The 17604-nt window shown below is 39.5% G+C and overlaps 1 protein-coding gene across 8 annotated transcripts in view; it reads left to right on the forward strand.

Annotated features, from left to right (window-relative positions):
* The first annotated feature begins 891 nt into the window (after positions 1-891).
* The window catches only part of JAKMIP1 (janus kinase and microtubule interacting protein 1), a 244905-nt gene continuing 228192 nt past the window's right edge, over positions 892-17604 (forward strand). For all 8 annotated transcript variants that reach the window (XM_050337666.1, XM_050337665.1, XM_050337671.1 and 5 more), the window contains exon 1: positions 892-1042. The gene's annotated coding sequence lies outside the window, so the exon portion shown is untranslated. The remainder of the gene's footprint in view (positions 1043-17604) is intronic.

Here is a 17604-nt window from a genome sequence, read left to right on the forward strand (position 1 = left end):
TGATGAACCCCATAAACCCATTTCTTCAAGCATGTTTTGAAGCTGATGCTTGTTTCTCGTGTTTGTGGTTCCTCTTTCAAATCTATTTTTCCGTAGCAATCTTGTCTGTACTAAACTAAGTACAAACAGCAACAACAACAACAAAATGAAAAACCACATAGAATGGTAAACCTGGTTATTTTCTCCTTAATTCTGGGCCCATTTACACAAATATTGCATAAGCCATCAACATAACACTGAGACAATTATCGGGATGTTCCCACTCCCTGAGGTCTTGGTATTTGGCTAAAAGAAAAACACTTCTGCTGCATTCACTGGGTCAGTCACTGAATCTGGATTGACTGAAATATGGTCATAACAGCGTTTTAGTAAAGGTGCTTTCACAATCGATGTATGTCGGCACAGAGGAGTCAGTCTGGTTTGAAACCCACAGCAAACCTGGGCCCGGGAGCCTCAAGCTGCTATTCTGTTCCATCCTGGCAAAACAACGAGGTTTTAAATGGCATTAGGGTTTACAGGCGTCTGGCACGGATAGTGAGTGCGAACGCGTTAATCTGGCAACTCCGTGTCTAATTCTTCCGTGCGACGCTCGGGCGCATCATAAAAAATTAAACGGGTACATCATCCTCATCGCTCCGTGCGGACGTGCCCCGCACCTGCGGAGGTGGGGAGGCGAGTGAGGGGACACCTGAGGTAACCCCGCGCACACCGCCTGCTGTGCAGGGCAAGGTTCCCGCAGCAGGAGCCCCCGGGGAAGCCTCCGGGGCCGCGCTCCCGAGCATCCCGAGCATCCCGGTCGGCCGGCGCTCCCCGGCGCGGCGGTGGAGGCGGCGGGGCGGGGCTGCGGGAGGGCCCGGCCGCCACCGCCCCCAGGGCGGGCCGCCGGTGACAGCTGGGGAGGGACCCGGCGCCGGCAGCGAGGTGCGGCTGCCGGGCGGTGCTTCTCCGCTGCTCCGTCCGCATCGCCACAGCGGGTCCCTGCCGGGGAAGGAGCGGGCGAGGGCTTGGCCGGGCCCTGCCGCCCTCGTCGGCCGCGGCGTGGGTGAGTGGCGGCGGCGGGAGGCACGAGTGGCGGATGCGAGGGCGGCGCGGAGACGGACTAGGGGGGAGGGAGGACGGACGGACGGAGGGATAGATGGATGGATAGATAGATAGATGGATGGAGGATGCTGTCGCGCTCGGAGACTTTGGTCGTGCGAGGTGCCTGAGGGGGAAAAAAGTGCGTCCCGGGGCGGGGCGAGGCCGTATCCCGCTCCTCTCGCCCGTCCGTGCCGGTGACCCGACGGGCGAGGAAGCCCCGGGAAGGGCGGCCGGTCCTTGGTGGGGCTGGGCGCTGCCTGTGCCCAGGCGGGGCGAGGCGGCTCCTGCCCCGCCGGCCCCCGCCCTCCCGCAGCTCCCCCGCAGCCATCGGCGGGGCAGGGCGCGGCCGCGGAGGGAACAGGAGAGCTCCGAGGGGCCGTGCTCACCCATCCCCGCCCGGCCCCGCGGACGGTCCCGCAGCCGCCGGTACCTGCGGCAGGTCGGGATGGCGGTGCGGAGCATCCCGGCCCCGCCGCGGCTCTGCCCCCGCCCCCGTCCGGGCTGTGCCGGCGGTGCCGGGGGATCCCCCGGCGCAGGCTCCGGGGGGTTACACCTGCTCCTGCAAGCCAGACCCTGCGGGCAGGGGTCTTCTAGGAGCAAACCCGAGGCCTGCCCTTGGAGGACTGGCAGGATGAGGCCTTTATTTTTATTTTTTGCAGGGTGCTGGCTGGCTGATATTTACATAATATCTGCTCAAATGTGACCTCGTCCCTAATTGGAGGCTTCCTTTCCGTTTTCTATGGCAACACTAGGGAACAGATCACTCTGGGGGGCTGGGTGAGAAGAGTATCTACAGACACTGTAATTTTTCTCTCTTGGTTCCCCATCAAGACTGGTTTGTTCTAGTGAATGGGTGAGATTTTGAGAAAAGTTCTTTCCTTCGGCCCTTAAAGCAGTTGCTAGGCCTGCAAGTCACTGCAGATTTGCAGGAGCACTAAATTAGAGAGAGGATGAAGTGCACACAGGTTTAACTATCAGGCAAGAATTATTTTTGTTAGGTATTTATGGATTATCAGTCCGTATTTACTAGTCTGACTTATGACTTCCATGCACCACACTGCCTAATCAAACAATCCCAAGAAATTATGCTAATTTTAACTGATGGTATTTATTTATTTTAAAATGGACACGATTATTAGAAGGAAGTCCTAGAAAATTTTGTAGGGTGAAAGAAAATGAGTCCTGCTTCATTCCAAGATTCCTTTTGCTCCATGAGATCCCTGCCCTGTGCTTAGGACCCATCATGTTTACCAGTAATGTCTCTTCTTACATGGTTGGTCTCACTGACAGTAAGCTCGATGTGCATATGTATTTATGCAGAAATTGGATTCTGTAATGCTTATTAGGGTCTGCTGTGTTTCATCTCTGTGAGATGCCAGCTTCTGTTTCAGGTTTTCTATGGCAAGAGGGGAATATGCTTTTTGTTGGTTTTCCAAAGCCTGATGAAAATAAATGTTTTGTGATTGTAATACACACTAATTTGTGATGCTTTTAGGCAGGAAGATTTTTATAAAGACTTTTAAATTCTGCTTAATTATCTTTTGAGATGGTGCTTTTGTTCTGCATTGAAAATACACATGCCTTACTGTTAATAATGCTAAAATGAGTTATTTTGATGCACTAGCTGTGATACTCTGTTCAGCTTAGGACATTTGTTTTCAATCTCTGCTCTGTTTGTATTTCTTGGTGCGTTGGGATGACTTTTTTTCTTGCTCCTGCGGTAGTGTGGGATCTTTTGAGGTTTGGGGTCTTTGTTTCTGGATGGGTGCAGGTGGTTAGGTTGTTAATAAAAAGTGAATAGATACTTTGAAGGTTTAAACAGAAGGGCCAAGAATCCTGGATCTTCTAGAAGAGGTGATTCTTCTTACAGGTGGAAAGACCACTGTTTGGAGAGGTGCTCTGCAAGTTCAAGGAGGCCACCCCTAGAACTCCTTTGATGAGGCACTGGGGCTTAAGTTTGCTACAGGCTGAGATAAGAGTACTGTAAGAGGCCATTGGTGTAGGGATTTCCCTAACATATTTAAGCTCTCCTGCATGCATATAAAAGCTTTTTATTTCCATTTGCTTTTTGGAAATGCTCTGAGCAATGCTCACTCTCCACTTAAATGGATGCTCCTTCAGTGTCTTAGATTGTTGTTACGGGAATGCAAGAATTGGAAATATCCTCAAAAGAGGCCCTGTGTTGAACCTGAGGTATAAATGAGGCTTGAAATGGGAAGAGATACACTTTGGTAAAATGTTGATCTCAGTACACAGTAATGGAATAGAGGTTCCTCAGGATTTTTCTCTTAGACATCCATCTCATTCAAGCTCACATTTTGTTTTCCATAGTTAGTACATTTGTGTCCTCAGCACCATCTTTGTTACAGTTTATCCCTGTCAATTGCTGCTTTTAAATATTTGTTAGTATGTAAGTATTTATAGTTATCTTCATGTATTTTTTTTTCCCTGTGGAACATTTTGGTTAAATTATAATAGAAAATAGATGTGGGAGTAGCAAGTATATAAAGGAAATAATTGGGCCTTGGCCATATTTCTGGACAGTGTAAGGCCAGATGGCACTGGCATAAATACATGTCAGGGAACAGAAAATATTGAAGGATGTGAGGTTGGATTGCCCCTTTGTATAGAAGCAAAATTTGTTGTATGCTGCCTCCATCTAAGAGGAGGTATGGGCAAGTACCACTGATTACTGTGTCTCTATTTATCTAGTCATTTATTAATTTTGAACCAAAGTTTCTCTGCCATCAAGCAAAGAAAACATCAAACCCTTCCTCATGGGGAGGAGTTCCTCATTAGAATCTGCAATTCTGATTCTTTTTTTCCTCTCAATTTTTATTAACTCTGTTCTACTTCATTTTGAAGGGACAATATTCAGCCTTAATTGCAGTTTTGTGTACTGATATGCACAAACGCATTCCGTCTCTTTTGTTTTTCATTTAAAAAAGTTCCATATTTAGAGCAGTTGCTGATTTATGGTACTTCTTGCAATGGTACTCAGCATTAGTAAGGAAAATTGGTCTCATGGTCACTGTTTCATAGTTTATTCACAGGTCACAATAAAATATCATGACTTCATGAACTGAAAAAGTGGGGGTTTTCCATCTTGGGAAGTCTTCCTCCTGTATACAAATTTTGTAACTTACTTCTGTTTAACTTTTGCTAACATTTTTTAAAATATGAAATGTTATCAGTCCTAACTTCAGTAATAGGGAAAATGTCTATAGTAGTTCAATAAAAACGGTATAGATTTATCATCAGTGGGGCCAAATAAAAACACAGTAGTAGTTTAGAGTAATTTTTTATTCATTCTTTTCCAGTGATAACTTCAATTCTTTGCACACTATTATAAATCATAGAACCTTTATTTTTTAGCACAGGGAATGCTTTTGTAGGCCTTTCTTAGAGATTGCCAAAACTTGGTTGGTTACTTCCTTACTTGCAATATTTCATCTCTTTGTTCATCTAGTAAGAATGAGAGCTGAAGAGAAACTTCTGCTCTGTGCTGGGGTAGGTGATGTCTTCCTCTTTTCCCTTCAACACAACACCAGCCTCATAGATGTGGAGTTTAATTCCACAGCTACCTTTGGATTTGATGCATTCTTTCTTTACCATATAGGCTCTAAAACACATGCATAAATGCAAAGGAAGAGACAAATGTATTTGAGAAGCTTGCACCTGCACCTGTTAAGTTAGACAGGAGTGGATAAGGTACTTAATATGATATAGTGTGAATTTTGTTAGTTTATTTTTGTTGTTTTGTTAGGCACAGAAACTTGTAGTCACTATCTATTGTTCTCACAATGGGAAAGTATATGTCAATGAAGACAAAGATACAGAGTGGTAATTTCTAATTTGTCTCTCTGCATTCTCTTAGTTTTAAGAGAGGAGTGCCTAATACACATTATATACAAACATACTGTCCTATTAACATGGTGAATGCCTTGATAAACTGAAACCAGTTTCTGGAGGTGAAAGTCTGAAAGTGAAGCAAAAATCACTTCAGTGGTGAAATGTTTAGAAATAGTGAATGGACTTTTTTATACTGGTTATATCATCCTCAAAAAGCACAGTCAACATTGTTTTGCTTTGCTTTGGCTTTACTTTGTTTTTAGTGGAAGATGGCTGAAAAGCTCTTTGTTTTGTTCTGATAAGAGAATTTTGATGTAAACATTAGTTAATTTGTTTCCTGCAGATGTTTTTAAAAACCTATATATTTAGTCTGTGAGCTGGCATTCTGTAATCAGTGTAAAATTAAGAGAGGCGCTATTTATATTGTCAGCCCAAAGCGTATTTGTTCACGTGTTGCTTACTTGTTCCCTGCTAAATGCTGAATGTAACCACAACTGTAGAGGATCAAGATGTCTCTCATATCTCTTTGAGGTTTCTGCTCTGTTTTCTTCTCACTTTGAGTACATCTTAACAACATGTTGCCCATTTTTTAGCACCCCACCTTGACAGGAAGGAAAATCAGAAAGTATGTTTTTCATATTTCTTACTGCCATTTTAACTTAACATTTGTCTACTTGGATAGCTGACAGTTGCCCTCCATTTCAGTTGTCCTTGACAAGACGTTAGTACTGAATGCTTTTAGTTGCTCTTACGAGAGCTGGTACCTTTCCATGCAGCACGGAAGTGTCGGTAGAGCCACCCGGCTGTATTTCACAGTTTCACTTTTGATTTGGCACTGATGCTCAGCATGTGCTGCAGATGAAGTGTGTGGCTTCCTGGGTGTAAGCTCAATAAACGGTGTCCCTTTGGCTAAAGTCAGCATAGTTGGCAGCCTTCATTATGAGCACTGGTTGCATATCTGATTGCTTTGGCTTTGCTGTGCAGGTGAGGAGGTGATTTTTTTATTTTTCTCCCTGTGAGTATAATGCTCTCAAGTTTAATCCTAACATTACCCATTTATTTGAAGGTAAAGTGGGCCAAGTGGTCTGTTGGTGTAATTGAAACTGAGGTCCTGTTATTGTGATTATTACTATTTATATGGCGAGAATAAGAGTGAGCCACTGAAGAGCAGTATTCCATGGCTTTGTTCAAAATTACCTTAATTCTCTTCTTCAACAATCAGAACAAGGAGTATCTTATCTATCTAAAATAGACTATTTTAATAAGACTTTCCAAAATGTCAGTGATTATAAGCCTGATATTTTGTCTTCTTTTTCTTTGTCTTCTTTTTCTGTTTTCTATCTACATCAGCATCCAGCATCTGGTAGCTGTTTATTTACTGCACTATAATGCTTCTGTTTATGCAAAAAAGCGTCCAATATTTTGCATTTCTTCTCACTAGCTTGCAGTTGAACAGCCATCCAAAGGTATAAGCCTTATGCTCTTGCGAGCTACTGATTCTCTGAACAAGCTTGTTACCCACGTTTATAAATCCTTGTGGCAGTGGGATGCACGTGTATCCCGAGTCTAATCAGGACACGTTTGTAGGGTGGAGGTTTTACTTTGTGAGACAGTGCTTCTCATTCTGTCTGAGTCCCTAAGCCGCAAATACTTCTATGATTTTGAAGGAACCCCTTCATGTAGTTCTTTCTGCACTATCTGGATGTAATCACTCTGTTCCCACCAGGATGGAGACAGTGTGTTGTGATGTGCTCCTTCTCTAAATTACCTAGAAAGGAAAGACGAAACCCTAAGAACCTTTTTCCCTATCAAGCTGTAAAGCACCACTTTCACAATGTTTTCACAATGTTTTGACCTTACGTATATCTGCTTGAGTCACATCTTGACATTTCCTGTGGAACAGATCATGTCTCAATCATTCATTGCTAAGCTTGTTAGGTATAGACTACTTTAGTGTAGCAGACCTTTATTTCTTAAAAAAGACTTTGGTAATTTTTCCTCTTACGTAATTTTCTGGACTCCCTGTTTTTTAAGCCAAAAAGAAAGATCTGCAAGTACATTGCATGCCACCTTCTTATATTGATGCTCTTTTCACTTATTTTAAGAAAGACCAGAGTGATGCTCTATCTCCACTATGGCAAAAGAAAATAATTCAGCAGACCAGTAAGGATGATGGACTTAATTCTCACAAAGGCAGACTTCAGCTTCTCCGTGCAGCATAATCCTTCTCAAGATAATCATCCTATTAGTTTTTCCATGAGGCTTTGGCCACTGCCACATAGAATAGGGAGGGAGGATGGGATGCTGTGCCCCAACACTTAGTGTCTGTTCTGGTAATTCTAAGTATTTTAGTAAAATGGCAAACTCTTACTAAAAACTTTAATTACATTTGTTGTAGCCTGGCTTCCTACGGAAATGAGGCTTAAATGCTTCTGCTGTCTCTCAGTCCCCTATGACTAATTTTTGCATTTGTTGGCCAATTTCAAACTGCATTTGTAAAAAGGTTGAAGTCTCGAAGATAAATCTGCTGCTCCAGAACTCAAGATGTATATACTTGACTGGGAAGGTTAGATGAGCCTTTTTGTATTTTTAATCAAGTTTCATTGATGATCAAGTTCACAGCATGAATTTGTATTCTTTGCAATGAGTTTCCTTGAAAAATGAGTATTTTTGGACAATTCCTTTTATTCCTGACATCTCATTATGTCCCCTTGTTAATGTTTTCTAGTTTGGTTTGGTGATGGGTTTTTTGTTTGCTTGGTTGGTTTGGCTTTTGGTATGTCTTTGTTTGCTTATTTTTAATGGATTGCCATCTTATCTTAAAATTTCTCAGGACTTTTTAGATTCTACATTCTACCAGCTGGGAGGTCAGTGTTATTACTACCTCTTGCAGTAAAACCCCAAAGCTTTCCTACATTCAGCTGATTGTACCAACCCTGCTTTTATGTTAGCAACACATACTCTGTATACATATTATTTTTTGTAGATTTTTTTTTTTTTTGTCCACTGTGTAAGGAAGCCTGAAATACTTTTGAGTTTTCTTTTTCTACTTTTTTTCTCCATCTTTTCACTGTAGCCTTTCCTAGATGACTTGTAATCTAGAAAATAGATGCCTGTTTCTGCATCTCAGAGGGGAACCATGACCATAGCCATGCTTAGATACATCTGAGCTGGATTTAGTCTATCTATTTAGCAAGCTATTAGGAATCTAGGCACTGAGTAATTAAGCTGTGACTTTTAAGAGTAAAAACAGTAAATGCAGAGAATTTTGTGTCCATTCACAACTGTGCACTCAGAAAATACTCCAAGGACACCACACAGCTAAATGTGTTTGCAGGGTCAGTGTATCTGATGCATGGGTGAAACAGAAGATTCCTGCATACTGGCACTATAACATAATTGCATAATGATGACAGACTATGCTTTGCAAAGGGATGCATTGGAGATGTGTCTGATTTAAACAGCATTTAAGCTCTAATCAGAGTACTTAGTGTACTTAATGTATATATTGTCCAGGAATTGACAGAGGCTAATCCTTGAAACAGCACAAAAGCAACATAGAACTTTAATTATTTGCTATTTTCTCACACAAAGCAGAGGAATATCTAAAACCTTTAGAGGGATGTGTCCCCATATCACTTGAGGTAATAAATACTGTGCATTTCTTGCAGAATTAGATCTGCAAATCTAAAATCCTGTCAGATGTCAGTGAAGCAGAGCCTTAAATATCACGATTGTCAGGAATGATAATTCTCATTTGCAGAAAAAAACCCAAAACATAACACACATTTGCCCTCTCATATCCAGAATTTCTAGTTTTTGTGCATCTGATGCAAAAATGCATTGCTGTTTCAGCTGCCACAATCAGCTGTAACTGGCATGTGGAGTAAGGGAGCTGGAAAAAATCCATGGTCATGCACTGGAATGCAGTAATTGCCAGCTCCTTACTGGGGGTGGGACCAAATGTGTGAATCTGTCACAGCATGAAGATCTGTGGAATAACTCTCCTGTTCTAGTTATTTCAGATACTCTGAAATAATTTTTATTGGTTTACAATATATTGGGAGAGGGAAGAATTAAAATGGATGAGGCAATCCAAACTGTCTGTGAGAGAATAACTCTTTCCATGGTTGCTTTTCACGTGAAAACAAGTCTAAATAAGCTGTATGGAAAGTAGGTAAGTCAAGAATTCTGAGAAAGATGCAGAAGGAGATGAGTGAGTTAAAAGAGTATGCTGCAGAGAAAATAAGAAAGAGTGGGTGTCTATGTAGGCAGCTTTGTTGATGTCAAAATGCTACATGTTCTTATTTTGTTGTGCTTTTTCGTGATGGAGGAGGGGATGTTCTGCACATGTCATTCTGGTTTCTAATTTAACTTTTTTTTTTTTTTTTAATGTGGAAGGAATCATTAAGTATGAGATACATTCTTAGCAATGAAAATGCACAGTGTGAGACCCTAATTTTTGTGGGGTTTGAATTGCACAAACTATTTTTTCTTTTTCCTGTTTTATATTCCTTGAGATACACCCCACCCCACAGGTGAGAAAACTGTTTTCATGGCTTCTCTCTTGCAAAGGCTTTAGCTTTTTTAAGTAGAAAAATAAGAACCCTATTGATAATGACTGGTTTGATTCTAATCTCAGTTACAGTCTGTATAGCGTGGATCCGTTATCCATACATCCATCAACTTTATTGTATGTGTTCTGAATTTACACTGGATGTAAATAACGACTAGTCAAGGCAGAGAGGTTGACAGTGGTAATTGCAGTCACTGTGACCGTGACCTTTGTGCATGGGAAGAGCTGCCACAGTTTTGGTGGTTTGATTACATATATATCATTCTTTAATCTGCAGTAAAGTTTAAACATTGGATTTTTTTCCCCAGCTTTTAGCATGGCCCATGCTGCAGGTGTTTCTGACTGATAAAACCTGCCCTGAAAACTGGGACTGTAAGTTGGTACTTGTATATATTCTAAGGATTTAGTAGATAAATGTGACTTTGGAGCCACAGACCAAAATTTTAGTAATTGATGAAGTGCTCAGACCTTCTTCTATAGTAGTCTATATATATGTTAATATAAAACTAACACAGGGCATTTATGAATTAAAATGTGAATAAATTCAGTGAAGTTGTCATGTAATTCTGAGACTCACTAAACCTACCTGTGAATATCTGTGTCTCAAAGCTTTATATCATCCATGCCTGTGTTGTTAGGGCTTCATTGGTTGTGCTTAGTTTTGTTGTCAGTTCAAGCCTTAGCATTTTTCAGTAAGCTTCAGTATTTCTGGGAAGCATTAGTCATCATTCACTGATGAGTTTGACTTTAACTGCACGTGTTCTCTGAGTCCTTTCTATTTAGTTGCAGATGTCAGGCCTGGATGTAGTTTTCCAGAAGGTGAAATGACCGTGTAGAAGGCACTGGAGATGCACAAGCAATTCTCTGTTTCTGAATCTTGGAGTTGTTGACTGGTGTGACTTTGCCAGTTTTGATAATTGCTGTAGATTCTTGATAGACTGACACTTTGGGTGCAGGGCAGGTGGTATGTACTTACTGCATCACAGTCCCAAGTAGATTTTGGATGACAAGAAATGGTTGTGCCTTTGAAGCAGGGGAATTCTTACAGTGTGTGCATGCAATATTTCCCTCTCAGATGTTGTGCGTTGGGTGCTGAGGTCTTCTTATCTGTTTTTGGCAAATAGGATTTAGCTTTCTCTAAGTAACAGATTGTCTTTCTTAATGCTTTGAGAACTTTCTTGCTAATTTTTGCTGTGGCTTGTGAAACTGTGCTTGGCTTCAAGGTGTTTGGTGGAAACACTGCATGCCACATGCATTTAGTGGGCTGAAGGCAGTGTATACAAACACCACTGGAATGTGATCATGGACATTGCTGTCCTCATTTTAACCTGCTACGTAAATAGCACATACACTGCTGAGGAAAAAAGGACCTCACTTTTTATCTTTGTAGAAGCCACTGTTACTGAGCTGATAAACATTTCATCTTAAGTTTTGAGGAGGTGAGACTCAGCCTGATTGTGTCCTGAATCTGTTGAAGCAAACTGCAGGCCTGTTCTGCATATGAGCTTTAGCAGGATCTCAACTTAGAGATCTGTGATACACTGGAGTTACCTTGTCTTGTGGCTCTTCTGGGGTAACACATAAAATTGATTGACTGCTCAATCAAAAGATCAAGAGCAGAGAGATGGCTTGTAATACATGTTAAAATTCCTGAAAGCTTCTGTGACTAATAATAATTCCACTTCTATGGAAAACTGTCCAGTCATTCCAGATTTTTTCCTCTCTTTTTTCAGGTAAATGTTTTCAGTATGCTCAACTGAGATGTTATGGCTAATTGACAGCAAAACTGGTTCCCTTTGCAATCTGGTTGTGCACACCCACTCACAATCCTCTGACTGCAGATCCCCTGGTTTGTTCCTGCTTTCCTCTTCTTGCCCACTTCTCTCCTTTTGAATTACAGCCAGTATACAAGACCAAATGCTCTCTAGCTTGACATCCCTTCACAGAGACTTCATCCAGTCCATTAAGGACTATTTATTTCTTCAGATATTTTTAAAGCCTATCTCAGCACCATCTTCTCTGCTGTATCAAAGCTTATAGATCACATTGGAGCAGCAGGTTCTGTGATGCACTGGTTAGCCAGTATTCTGCAATGTATTATTTAGGGTTACTTGACTTAGGTGAGGAGGATTTTGGGGAAATGGTGCCAGCTGTGTGACTGAAGATTTAAATGCTGTTTAAATACACATAAACTAATAAATAGCTGAGTCCAAGAGGAGTGTGGGAAATGAGTTGCAGGAAATCCTGGCTTATAGAGCTGTAGAGTGGCACTGAGGACTGTCAGCCCTTGGTTCTGTCATCTGAGCTTCAAACTCAACTGGGTAATACCCTATACAGATGTGACAATGAAGCTTTATCCTATAACCATGGCAAGCAGAGGTTCAAACCCAGCTCTAGATCTGAGGTATCTTTTCTGCATGCTGTTAGTATTAGCTCTGCTAATAAACAGCTTAGAATAAACTTGCAATATTGGTCTCAGTGGGACTGTCAGGTTAAAATAATGTTTTGGTTTTAGCAATTTACAGTTTCAAGCAAATGAATTAAATATCAAAGCTTCATTATGTAAGCAATTTAATTAAATTTTGCATTTCTTTCTCTGGTTTTGTATTGTTGGAGTAGACTGCTGTGGTGTTTGTGTTGAAAATCACGTAAACAAATTTTGTTTTTTAATACAAGCGAAAAAAAAAGACAGCCATGTTTTTAATAAGACTGGGGGGCACAGGGGCCTTAACCTGCAGAATATGGTCAGACTTGTGTGGTATGCCTTGGGTATACCTGTAGTGATGCTGCACAATGCAGTTCAGAATTGATGTCTACATTACTGCAACTAGCAAAGATACAATCTGCCAGCTGGATCAGATTTTGACTCTACTTCCGTTCCTGAGTATATATGTGGGAAATAATGGTCTCTGTGCAGAGATTTATTTCTTTTTTTAATGCCAGGGGAATTTGATTTGCTTCTTCTCTGTTTGGAGTGCTGGCTATGGAAGTATGTCAAGGAGACAAAACTATCATCCTGTTCCTGATAAGGCAGAAAGCAGTGTACTCAAAACTGGTGGTTGTTTAGCTATCCTTCTGCCTATCCACATGGCAGGAAAGGAATAAATTCTTTTGTCGTCCTTCTACATGAGATACTGAGCCAGCAGGAAAATGGCATGTTCATAGTGTTGATCTGTAAGTTGGAGCTCAGCTTTGCATTTTCTAACGTGGCTAAAATTCATTCTATTTTTGATAAGTAGAATTTATGTTCTGATGTTTCATTTCTCTGTACAATAATCTGCATATTATTGTATACTTAGTTGATAAACCTCCTCTTTTTTCTTCATAGCATGATTTCTCACTTACTGAAGTTTTCTTCCTTCTTTATTCATGAAGCATATAAGTCTCCTGTGTAACTTGAATTTCATCTTTTTCTGATGTTTCATTCTACATTTCCTTTTTACATAATTGCTTCTTTCCTTCCATTGAGATTATCTGCCTTTGTAGGAGAGACTATACATTTCAGTCTGCACAGATCATCTGTATGTGAATTTATGTAATGCACTTCTATGAATATTCATAATGTTTTTATATTATGCATTTTAAATAATACATGTTAGTAATTAGATTCAAATTTACCCTTATAATGCCAAAGAAACATATTTTATAATAACTTTACTAGTGCTAAGCATGGAATTTCTGAATTCAACATCAGCTTTTTACTTGAAGATCATGCCATGTTGGATTACTTTAAATTTACAGATAATTTAGAGTGTTTTAGTTTAATGATCTTTTTCCTGAATTGCCCTTACACTAAGAAAAGTGACCTTTTTTCTTTCTTTAAATAGCAAGCTACTTATTTTCTAATTTCTGATTTTTGCTTTTAGTCAGCTTACTACCAGCTTGCTACTTCCTTTTTCTCTTTGAGTGAGTGTAACCACCCTTCTAAATTTTAAATATGTTATAAATTTTTTATTCAGAGTTTGAGGCTCAGTCAACATGCTGAGTCATTGTTTAATGCCAGGTTTTCCACTGATTGCATTGTTTACTTCTTGGTCATATGGATTAGCTTTCTTGAGCTTGAGAAGAATACTAAAAGTCAGTCTTTATCAAAACCACATATATAGAAAATTGTCTTTTAGACTTTTCTTCTCAATCTTTCACCTCACTGTGCAGTGTATGATCTGCACAAAGCCCTAAGTGAAACGTGCTTGTGAGATGGTTCAGTGCCTGGCCCCTTTTGTGCAGTTCATCCGAATGACCAGGTCAGTGGAGGAGGATCCGTGTCTCCCTCTCTCCCAGACTGAGCTGCATTAAAATTAATGTGTTTCATGTGAACAACGAAGGCAATACCAAATTTTCTGATAGAATGGAGTACATTATTGGTTAGTTTTTTTTTCTGTCATCAAAATATTTAGGTAAAATAAATGTAAACTGTTTATCTCCGAGGCACCTCAATGTTTCCTTTGTGAAGAGCCGAATTAGTAAAAGAACTTTCCACTGGACTTTAGCTTTGCAGGGAAATAATTAGCATTTGAAGCCAAGATACTGTGTTTATGGTCTATTGGCCTTGTTTGTTTTTGGGAATGCCATGTCTCCATGCCTGGTATAGTCGCTGTTCTCTGAATCTTGAAATCTGTGGACCAGATACAATAACAGAGAAAGGCATCCTAGTGCCTCAGAGAAAATGTGATGATCAGAAACTACATCTCTTTGAATGGCATTTTGAGTGCTTTCCCTGTATATAGAGTATCAGCAGACACCATGTAGAGAAAGCAACTAATGACACTGAAATGCAAATTGTTTTGATACATATATAATTTTTGCATTACGATCATTTTTTGAGATGAACTTCAAGCTAAGAACCCTCTAAACACAGCGAAACCTAGAAACAACAGGTACTGAAATGTGTGATGCAATGACAAATTGTAATGATTAATTCTTAATTATTTCTTCTGTTTGTAGTTGGGCCTTCTTGTTTCCTACATGGCTGGTTTGCATTCCATACTGTGCTTGATTTCAAACAGTACTATGATTGTATTTGGCAAGGTGCTTACGGTAGATGACTTGGGTCTGAAAGCATGTTCTGAACAGCTTCATCCTTTTCCCTGCTCCTTTTACCATCTAATGTGTTGCCTTTTACACACACCTTTTGTCGTCACAGCTGTCTTTCAGCATGAAGAAGTGAACTAAACTGCTGTTAGCATTTTATTGATGCCCCTTTTGATCAGTGGGCAGATGTTGCCGAGTGACCGGCGCTCGCCCCGGTCCCCGCTGATCCCCACGTTCCATATGTGCCTGCCAGGCAGGTGGCTGGATGCAGGACTCTCAGCTGGGAAAGCCCAGCTCTCAGCGGATGCTCTCTAAAAGATGAAGACATTTCTAAGATGGATGAGCATTCTTGTCGGTAGATTTTCAAGGCAAAAATTGGCCATGGTGGTAATAACTCACTTAACATATGATTGGAGTCCTGAGGCATCTTTCAGTAATTTCTTCATGTGTTCATTGACTTGTAAATGTAGGCATCTGCTCTCTCTGTGAATGCTCTAGCATCAAAGAACTTATCAATTTCTTTACTTATCTAATTCCATTGACTAGTTATTCCCCTGCCTCAGGAACCTCTTCTTAGTAACACTATGACTGTATAGCAAATGCAATGCAAATAAAGATAAACCTTCTGTGTTATAAATATGAGCTAAATTAGGCAGAAGTTTATTTTTAGGTTACTGATTATATTGATGATCACCATGTTTAACAAGAGTGTTCTTTGTGCTGTGCAGTAATTTTTACAATGAAATTGTACTCTCATCATTGAGTTGACATGAAAGAGCAGGGAACTTGCTGGCAGGCATATCTGGGTTAGGCTACAGTAACTCATTAGAAGCTCCTAAAGTAGGATTACATAAATGGGACCCTATCTTCTCAGGTTAAATATAGTTCTGTAGTTTAATCTAATATGTGGCTGCCATAAAGACTAGGTTGACTGGCAGTATTACCCTGATTTGTCCACCTTTTCAGTGCTATGTTTAAAAATAAGACAATGAAAACATAAATAAAGTTCACAGTTAAGTCTTTAATGGAATTCATTGTGAGTTTACCACTGTTATTTAGGTCATCTTGTTTTAAATGGAAATATTAGTTAGCAAGTCAGGTTGGAATAAACTTGAAATACATAAATCACACTTTTCAGTAATCTATTTTTTCTTTAATCAAGTTATAAAAAGAATTTCTTACTTTTGCTAGTTTAGGCTATTATCTTGAAGGGTGCTTCAGCAAAAGTACAGATCGTGTTAGTTATAAAGATCTGCAAAATGAAATGTATAAATGTATAATTTTTTATTATATCACAATCACAAAGAAGGAAATGTATTCAATATGTATTGAAAGGCCCCTTTTTTTTTGAACTGCTAGATCTACATTAACATTATGAACTGAGCCATGAACTCCTAGAAGCAGTGTTCCTTAGTAAGAGGTAGAGTATTATTTTATTTTACATTATTACTCTATACTTGTATCATTATTTATAAGCACCGTTTTCTAGGGACATTATCCATCACTTCCAGTTTCCATTGAAAAGATTGAAAAAAAACCCCAAACAAAACAAAACAAAATCCTCAAATGCCCTTTTCTTAACATGAGAGTTCAGGAAGTTTTAATGATCTTTATTTCTCTGTAAGGTCTTACCTTGACCTGCAGTCAAAAAATGAATTTTTTCATATAGTTGGCAGGATGCATATTTATGAACATGTGGGGGCACACTTATGTTCTGTTCCAAATATGAAGTCACTGCCACATCTGCTAGAGGTGCACATGCACGTCTGGAACTGAGCATGGTCTGGCATGAGCGAAAGCCTTAGCTGAAGACATGAAGAGCATAATTCATATTCATAATGGCTGTTGAATTTTTTTTTTTCTCAGATAAACTTGTACAAGTGTGATAAGGTCATGCCATGTCTGCCAAGTACAGTCCAGTTATAAGTTCAACTTATAGTAGTAAACTTATTTTTTTAAAATCAAATCTGTGAATATCTGAGAATCTCAGTCTTTCTTTTAATTCACTGCTGCAGTAAATTTCCTGGGTTTTATATATTGTTGCATTCTAACTAGAGGCTTTACATTAGCAAGTTAGTGAGAACATAAAACAGTTATTTTCACACTCTTCATTTTAATAATGAAAAAGAAATTATTTATTGGTCTTAAGTTTTAATTTTAAAGACTAGGAGCTGTAGAAGTCATACTTGGTATATTTGGAATAAACCAAACTCTCATAGGAGGATTTCCTTATAGACACACCTCACTGTTTTTATGACAGTTTTCTAAATACAGAAATAAAGTTAGGTTATGCATTATAAATGTTAAAAGCAAGGGCTTTTGTAAGTAATGCAATTAAAAACCAGTGGTAAGACTGCTTCTTGTTAGTGTACATGTTGCTGATAAGTTTGTCAATATTGCAGTTTTTCACTCTTTTTGCCACATCGTATGGGACAAATTTTTTGACTGATAAATGTTTTTGGGGTATCTCTGGGTTTTTCTGGTGAAGAAAGCTGAGATATCTTGGAACAATAGTAAGAAAATATGCCTTTCTGCTAAATAACGATGAGAATTTAGTACTTGAGACTAAGGGCACCTTGATATAAGATATTTTCAGTAGAATTTTCCTAAATACAGTATCCAGTATCATTGCTGGGGTAAATGTGGGCTTTTTTAAAACTTGTCAGGGAAAAATATACTTGGTTATTGCAACAAATTCTGTTTCCACTGACTTTAAACTTCTTTTTTAATCCTCCGCTGTAAGGCAAAAAAACAGCCACAAAAACAACAGCTAAAAAACCCAAACAATTCCCCCCCCCCAACCCCCAAAGAACACAAACAAACAAAAAAAGTCTGAAAAATTGAAAGGTTATATTATAATTTTTTTTTACAAAAGCTTTTTAAATAAAATTGATTTCCGTATTTTTTTTTTTTAATTATTATTTTGCCAGACACAGAGCAGCATTTGGGAAGGATTTCTAGTTAGCCAGTAAATTTTAAACAATCTTGGCTTTTTGTTTGCTTCACAGAAAAAAAAACTTAGATTGCATCTGAAAATGCAGCTAATACTTCCTTAGCTTCTTCTC

This window comes from Myiozetetes cayanensis, unplaced genomic scaffold (genome assembly GCF_022539395.1).
Source record: "Myiozetetes cayanensis isolate MyiCay16 unplaced genomic scaffold, myiCay2020 scf7, whole genome shotgun sequence".
NCBI classification, from domain to species: Eukaryota; Metazoa; Chordata; class Aves; order Passeriformes; family Tyrannidae; genus Myiozetetes; species Myiozetetes cayanensis.